We start from the raw sequence: 8,808 nt of genomic DNA, 5'->3' as shown, positions 1-8,808 counted from the left end.
TAGTGATGATGATGAATTAAACTATATATATATATGAGCTAGCTGACTATATTTCTCTAAAAGAAATGCGGGAAATCTCCAGTTGTCGCCAAAAAAAATGATAAAGGTGAACAAAGTTGAAATTTGTTAAAATTTAAACAAAACTAGGCTTTTTCGATCACGTGATATTTCCCTTTCTCAGTGAAGGGTGTGAGGGATATACAAACAGCATCCAAGATAACAAACATGGCAACTTCCTCGTCAGTTCACCATGCCCCCCCCCCCATCTTAGAGCAGGGCCCCCTAGACTACTACTTTTCCAAACACCAACTCTGACCGTATCACAATATTGCAATTTGCTGCCATTAATGAGTTGGGTTGGAAATGAAAGTGCCATCTACCAGCGGTCACCGCAAGCTCGTTGGAGAAAATATCTTATCTCATCGTCACCCATTTTCAATCCACTGCTGGATATCCTAAATTTTGCCATTCTGCTCTGTCTGATGCTTTAGCCATCCAGCTGACTCCAGCCACTTTCCTGATCTCGTCAATCCATCTTGCGTGGGGACGCCTTCTAGGACGTTTAACACCACGGGGGTACCAATCTAGAATACTTGTGGTCCATCTGTTGTCCTGTCTTCTTGCAGTATGTCCAGCCCATTTCCATTTCAAACGTTTAATTCTTTCCATGATATCATACACCTTTGTGTGGTTACTTATCCAAGTGATTCGTTTTCCTCTCTCCTTGTGATGCCTAGCATACATCTTTTCATGCTCTTTTGTGTAGTCTGTAATTGTGAGTGTCCATGTTTCAGCTCCATAAGTCAATGCTGGTAGCACACACTGGTTAAAACTTTTCTTTTCAGACGTAATGACATGTGACTCTTCAGAATTACATAGTGTTTGCCAAAAGTGCTCCACCCAATCCTGATCCTTCTGTTTATTTCATTAATGATTCCGTTGTCCATGGTAATTTCTTGTCCCAGGTATGCATAGCTATCTATTTCTTCTATCTCTGTGTTGTTGAGCAAGATCGTCTTCTTGAACGTAAAGGAGGTGAACATAACTTTTGTCTTTTCCAGATTCATTTTCCAACCCACCTGAATACTTGCCTTTGCAAGTTCTTGTATCAATTCTTCTAGTTCGCCTGGATTACTGCTGATAATAACAATGTCGTCGGCAAAACGTAAATGGTTGAAAAATTCTCCATTTATTTTGATTCCTTTTTTATCCTTATCCAGTTTTTTGAATACTTCTTCTAAAACAGCGGTAAAGAGTTTTGGTGAGATAGTATCGCCATGTCTGACTCCTTTCCCAAGTTTAACCTTTGCTTTTTCTTTATCCAAACATATCGTTGCAGTTGCTTTGTCATATATTTTCTTGATGATATTGATGTAAGTCTTCTCTACTCCAATTACATCTGTAGCTTTAACAATAGCAGATGAGAAGGTAGAGTCGATTGCTTTTTCAAAATCAATGAAGATCATACACAATGGTAATTCGTATTCCTTATGTCTCTCTATAAGTTCCGTGATTGTTTGGATGTGATCCATTGTACTGAATCCACTTCGAAAGACTGCTTGTTCTTTTGGTTGGGCTTCGTCCAATTTGGATTCAAGCCTATATGTCAGCACTTTGGTAAAAATTTTATAAATTACTGATAAGAGACCGGTCGATAATTCTTGATATCCTCTTTTCACCCATTTTGTAAAGACGAACCAGCATTGCATCAATCCAATCTTCAGGCACATCCGATTTTGTGAGACAATTTGTGAACAAAGCAGCTAGCATACTGGCAAATTCTTCTCCTGCTTCGTTAATAATGTCTATTGAAATCCCATCTTCATCTGGGCATTTCCCTTTTTTCATACATCTTATAATAGCCTTGTAGACTTCTTCTTTCAGCACAGGTGCTACTTATACAAATTCTGCTCCATTTTCTTTTTTTCCTGTTCCCTTTCCTCTGTTTCGATCCTGTTCTTCATGTTTGTATAGAGTATTATAAAATTCCTCAACAATACTAATAATTTCATTTCCATCTTTTGTGATGATGAATCTCTTGGTGCAAAAATTTCCTTTCTCCCAACACAGTTTTCGTTTTGCTAATTTTAAGCTCCTATTATCTTCCAGCACTTTCTTTACAATATCGCAATTAAACTTCCTCACATCTTCTGCAATCCGCTTTCGCACTGTCTTACAAAGTTCTGCATATTCCACTTTTGAGGTTATTCTTCACTTTGGTTATTGGTAACTTCAGGTTATTCCACTTTTGACTTAGGGTCATTCTTCTTAATCTGAAATTCTCTTCGGTCTTTCATCAGTTTCTCTGTTTTCTCTGTAATTTTCTTCACCGGTTTGATTTCTTTTTCTCCAACGACTTTTTTTTTTTTTTGTGCTACTTCTTTTAGGGTAGTGGTTAAAGTTCTGTTAATCGTGGTGATATCTTATTCATCTTCAGTGGTGTTATATAGCAAACCAAATATATCTACGTGTTAGTGTATTTATTTATGTGCACAACATTCCAGTTATGACTTGTGTATTTTTTTTCTTTTAATCTTTAATATATATGTGTATATTGTATATATATATATACATATATATATATTAAGAAATATATTTCTTTTAATTAGTCGAAATATAACCATGCATGAATCTCACATGTTTATTATTATTATTATTTTTTTTTATATATTCTTTTCCTCTTTTTGTTTGCATATATGTGTGTATATATATATATATATATATATTTTTTTTTTTTTTTTTTTTTTTTTTTTCATTCATGTATTTCTATAAAACAAAAATCTAACAGTTCACCATGTTTCCTTGTAACGGGGCAATTGGCCCTAAACAATAAAGATTATTACTATTATTATTATTATTATATATAACAAACCAAATCAGTTCTTCAGCTCTAACTGGACTGGCTTACAGTGTGACTTCCATAAGGTGTTAAGCGAGATGACTCGCTCCGATGGATATATATATATTTTATTTCACAATAAGATTCTCATTTCTTTTTCTTTTCGTGTACTGTGTATGTAATATGGCAAGTGTAAGATAACAGATGAGATGGCATGGGGAAGGGGGGGCTCAATTGCTTTTAAAACATACCTCCATCCTAATATGTGTACATTCATCTTAACTAAACCCCCCCCCCTAAATCTCGAAACTTCTCCAACTCCTAATCCCATCTCGTCTGTAATCACCACAAAATTTGTTAATCGCGACAGTACCCAATTGTCCGGGGAAAATATGTTGTAAACATTTTGTATGTTTGTTTTTTTTTTGACACAAAATAAAGTGTTCCAGACTCTGCCACGAAACTGGGCTGGAAGAGATCTCGGCAACGGGATAAGCCTAGTGGCAAAGTTCTGGCGTTCATTCATTCAGCTCTAACTGGAATTTATATCGATGTTCTTGAAGCTTTGCAATATTGATGACTGTTTTTGTATTTTTGATAAGTTTCGCTCTTTCCATTCTAGTGTTAAGCATTATTCTACACCTCACCAGTCGATGATCGCTTCCTGTATTGAATTTGTTGAGAACACTGCAGTCTTGAGTCATATGCTTTTTATAAAATAGGATTTAGTCGATCTGGCTTGTGTTGTTCCAGTTGGGCTTCTACAGTTCCACTTTCTTTGGGGTTTCTTGTTAAAGAACGAATTCATGATGAATAACTGTTCGCTCTCTGCAAATTTGACGAGTCTGTTTCCTCTCTCGTTTCGTACAGCGTAACCTTGACTTCCGACTGAGCTTTCGCCATTTCTTCTCTCTCCAATTCTAGCATTGAAGTCACCCATTACTATTTTGATATGATGGTTTCCTTTACCATTCATCTCGTCTAATTCTTCATAGAAGTCTTTTAATTTTTCCTCAGAATAGCTTTTTGTTGGTGCAAAGACTTGTATAATCTGTATCCGATATCTGCTTGATATTTGCATAACCAACTTTGCAATTCTATCAGATGTACTATCCAGATGTACCAGATCTCCAGATGTACTATCCAGGGCCGCAACTAGATACTTTGTCACCCGGGCAAGAAGGAATTTTGGCGCCCCTTGCATGTAGAGGAAGCAATTAAACGGTGAATTCGGCGCCCCTTCTGGTTCAGCACTCGGGGCACCAGACCCCCCCCCCAGTTGCGGCCCTGGTACTATATAACTCAACGATGTGATTTTTCCACTTTTTATGAATACGAGAAATCCTACTCCGCTAGTTCTTCCATTATCTGTTCCTTTGTAGTAAAATACGTGCCCACTGGCAAGTTCGATTTTTTCTCCTCTCTTTTCCTTCTTTACTTCACAGGTACCTAGTATGTCTCAAAATTTATTCCTTCCAGTTCTTCTTCCAATTCCTGGAAACGATTGATTTTCTCTAGAAAGAGATTCATTCGTGGCCAAGATCATCATCTTATGGCAGCCTGGTCCAACCAGAGATTTTTACACCCTCGATATTAATGTCTTGCTGGTCGCAAGGGACAACCAGGGACACTCAGACTGCTGAGGACTGAGGGCCTTAGTTTACAGACAGAGTTAATATTTCTTTTTAGATTGTTTTTGGCCGCAATCCTTCCTCCACGCTGGCCAGTGCGGGTTGGAGGATGCCCACCCGTGTCCGTTCACCACGTGTTAAACTTGGCTACTTACAGGCTGCACCACGAGAAGGTGCAATGCTAAAAAGGACCAAAATATCAATAGCAATCACATTTGGCATATAATCCAGGCTCTAATTATGACTGTTACCCGCGGATTCGCTCGCTTGGATTTGGTAATCTAAAATAATTTCAATCTTGCAATCACATTTGGCGTTGTTTTTGGCGACAATTTGTAATATCCAGAATTTTCCCGTATTTCTGATCCTGTGAGCAATTTCTAATTTTCCCTTGCTTTATATCCCAAACTTCACGTTTCTCGGACTGGTAGAAGTACCCGGGATTTTTGATGATCGGTGAGTGAGTCAATGTCAAAATAATGAAACAGTTCAAATTTCTCATGGACTACCGATGATAGAAATTTGAAATTTAGAAGTTTAAGTTTGTAGAAAGCTTCAAACATGCAAAGTTTCGGAATCACGCCAGTACGAAGATATGGGGTCTCAAAAGTACCTCAAGTTACTTCCAGCAAAGGATATTACGAGGCTTGTTTTGCTCGACTTGGCGGGGCACGGTAGTGCTTCTCAGATATAAAGAAAAGAAATTGTGATCACACACACACAACAGCAATCTACTTTTTCGAAATACGCACATATCTTGAAATTCTATGATACGAAACCCCACAGGAACCGAAATATATTTTAACAAAAATGGGCTATTATTTATTCTGTGATTCCCGTGGGGCTTATACAGAACAAAAATTAAGTGCTCTCAAGCTTGCCGCATAGTCAAGCGGACATTGTGAAGGTGAATATTATCGCTCAAAACATTTTTTCCGATTCAGGTGGGACTTCTAGAAACAAAAATTCAAGGCATATTTGTTTAAATTCAATGAAATAAAGTTCCAACTGCAACCAATAATTCAAAGCATTCCACGTTCTTTCTTGTTTGCGGGTCTGCACGGCTAATTGCAATCTGAAGCCTAGACTGTTCTTTTCGCACTTGTTAGCAGGCCTGAGCTATTAGTTTTGCTTTCGAGCTTGGACGGCAACTTTTGATCTGAATATTGGAAGAGCTGGGCTTGCACTTCAGTACGTACATTGTTATCGCAAGTCAGACAGCGGCCATCAGTTTCGAAGTTCATATTATTATCCATTCTAATTCTGTCTTTCCCTCCCCCCCCATCCAGAGACGCCGGAAGTCAAAAATGATTGGTATTGCTCGCTGCGTCCACCTAACTTTCGGTTTCGATATATAGAGTGACCATGCGTACCGTTTTCAACAAAAATGTCCAGTTTTTGGGCTTTTCCGTCAAATTCGAATTACACATTTTTTTCGCCATTCCTCACTCATATATCTCTGAGTTTCCAAAGAAAATTGGAGTTCTCCGTCTGAATGATTTCGCGGAACCCCCACCCTAAAGCAGGGCACCTAGGCTGGGATCTTAGACGGGCCACAGACTAGACTTTTTACCATAGTGACCTTAGAGGAGAAATAAAGTAGAGTGAGGGAAACCCTATTTTTCGGGTGCAGACAGTAAAAGTCACGTGACTTATAAACAATCTTCCCCCCTCCCGCGGCCATTTTCTATGTGTTTACCCTAGACTCTTGGGAGCGTCGTCTGCGCTCGCGTGTTATTTTTGTTAATAATGGTGCTAATATACTGTGCTTACGCTTGTGATGAGAATAGTGTGGAAGGGGGACGAATAACGTTTCACAGGTACGTAAAATCGTTCTTTATTATAATTTTTTCAAATATATATTAGTCATTAAAGTTTGCTATGCAAAAGTGCATTCATTAAAACGTGCGTTTTTTCGTTAAATAAGGTGCAAATTCTTGCTAATTTGTAGATGAATATTGAAATTAAGTTTAACAACTAAATGGTTATAAATATTTCTGCACTCTTGAATAAAAATTTAATTAAATTTTGATCTATTTGTGGCTATGTTCCACAAGTATGTTGATGTTGTTCTTGGCGACCAAATTTTTCGCTAACTACTGCAGCTCGGATGCGTTTGCTGAACCCATTTTTGACAGATCTTCCGATTTAAAATGATAATTTCTTGGAGAGGGCGATTTTCCCACCCCCAGCTTTTACAAAAATTTAAAAAGTTACAGTAAGTGAAAGTAAATAAATAAAAAGTTAAATAAATAAAAAAATAAAAAAATAGATTCAGAGGCCACAGTAAAGCAATTTTCAAAGTAGTAGCTGGAGGACAAAAAAAAAAAAAATATTGCTCATAAAACATAATTTGTTAATAATTATAACAATTTTAACAACATGTTATTTGGATTTGTATTCCAATGGTCTCGTTTTTTTGCTTTGAACTGACACAAATATTCTTTATTTTTCAGTTTTCCTAAAGATCATGGAAAAAAGGCAGCTTTCGGAAATCAATATTTGGAGAGACGGCCTCTGATTACTCCAAAATTTGCTCCAAGCATTTTACAGAAGACGGTTTTGATCGGGAGAAGTTCATGGCTAAAAAAAGCTTGTTGGAAAGTCACAAAAGAAGCGGAAAAAAGATGAAAATTCAATGTGCCTAGTAATGCAGGTAACAAGACACATTTCGTTTTCTGTTATAATCCAGCTTAAACTATTTTTTCATAGATGAATTTGATTCTAGTCTGTCATAAGAAAAATATCTCAAAATGCAGATGTGAAAACTCGTGGACATGTTTTTCTTAACACGAAACTTTGTTTTATGTTTTCATGTTGATTGACGTGAAACTGATGCTTGTCACTAATTTTACTGTTAACATATTTTGCAGTTGCCAAAAACAAAAAGAAATACTACCTTGGAGATTTTGGTTCTGATGGTATGAAGTCCCCTGCCCATAAGCTACTGAAGCTTTGAAAATAGCTAACCACAGGATAAGCTAATAATAGCTAAATTACAATATTGGGCAGAAAAAAAAAAGAAGTCAGTCGAGGTAAAAGTCAGTTCTCTTCAAGAAATGCTCGAAATCATGAGGAAAAAGTCTTCAATCTCTGATGCTGCTTCTACACTCATGTCCATAAATTTAGAATCACACGGAAATCGAAATCTAAAGAAAAGATTTCACCTGTAGAATTATCACACACATCTGCAAGAATGATATGAAAATTTCAGGAAGCCACCAGATGATGCCGATAGTACGTCACAATGACGAGAGTGTAAGAGGGGGGGGGGGAGTATATAAGGAATGGTGGCAAAGAAGTGAAATTGTTCACAAGAGTTCTGTAAGGTGCTCAGTGCCATAAGCGAATAGTTATGGCACTGAGGACGCATGTGGATGATTTTTTACGAGGTAGAATTATCGGCCGCCTGGAATATGGGCGTACTCAGATGGAAGTATCCGAGGAACTTGGAATTGCCCAAAGTGTCATCTCTAGGCTTTGGCAACGATTCCAAGATAACGGAAATGTCAGTAGACGTTACAGTACAGGTCGCCCCCGAGTTACAACGCCGAATGAAGACCGGTATTTGGCAGTAACTGCCAAAAGAAGCAGACGGAGCACAGCATCCGACCTGTCTCGTCAGCTATCTGCAGCCACGGGTACCACAGTTTCAAGGCAAACCGTGTACAGACGTTTGGGAGATATTGGTCTATATGCTCGCAGGCCTGTCAGATGTGTTCCGTTCACGGCAACTCACTGTCGGCAGCGATTAGCCTGGAGTAGAGAACATGCAATGTGGACATCGTCACAGTGGGCTTGTGTGATGTTTTCCGACGAGTCCAGGTTTAGCTTGCAGTCTGATTCACGTCGGACTTTCATATGGAGAACGCCAGGTACCCGTTACCACCAAGACAACATCATTGAACGACACCGTTACGGTGGTGCAGAATTGCTCGTTTGGGGTGGAATTATACTGGGTTCCAGAACAGATCTGCACGTTCAAACCGGAACCATGAAAGCCCAAATTTATCGGGATATCATTCTGGAACAACATGCAAGTTTGTTTAGGGGTGTCATGGGCGCAGAATTTGTGTTTATGGATGACAAAGCCCGTCCTCACCGAGCAAACATCGTAAACGAATGTCTTGAATCTGAGGATATAACCCGTATGGAATGGCCAGCATTCTCACCTGACTTGAATCCCATAGAGCATGTGTGGGACATGCTTGGCCAACGAGTTGCAGCCCGTCAACCACCTCCTACATGTGTACCGGAACTTCGGAGAGCATTGCTTGCTGAGTGGAGTGATCTTCCCCAAGATCAGATCGATAATTTGATACTCAGCATGCCTAGGCG

Source organism: Pholcus phalangioides, unplaced genomic scaffold (assembly GCF_987345545.1).
Source record: "Pholcus phalangioides strain wild (caught in Gottingen) unplaced genomic scaffold, Ppha-v1.0 ptg000009l_1, whole genome shotgun sequence".
NCBI classification, from domain to species: domain Eukaryota; kingdom Metazoa; phylum Arthropoda; class Arachnida; order Araneae; family Pholcidae; genus Pholcus; species Pholcus phalangioides.
The sequence above is the reverse complement of the archived record's forward strand: the minus strand, read 5'-3'. Positions refer to the sequence as shown.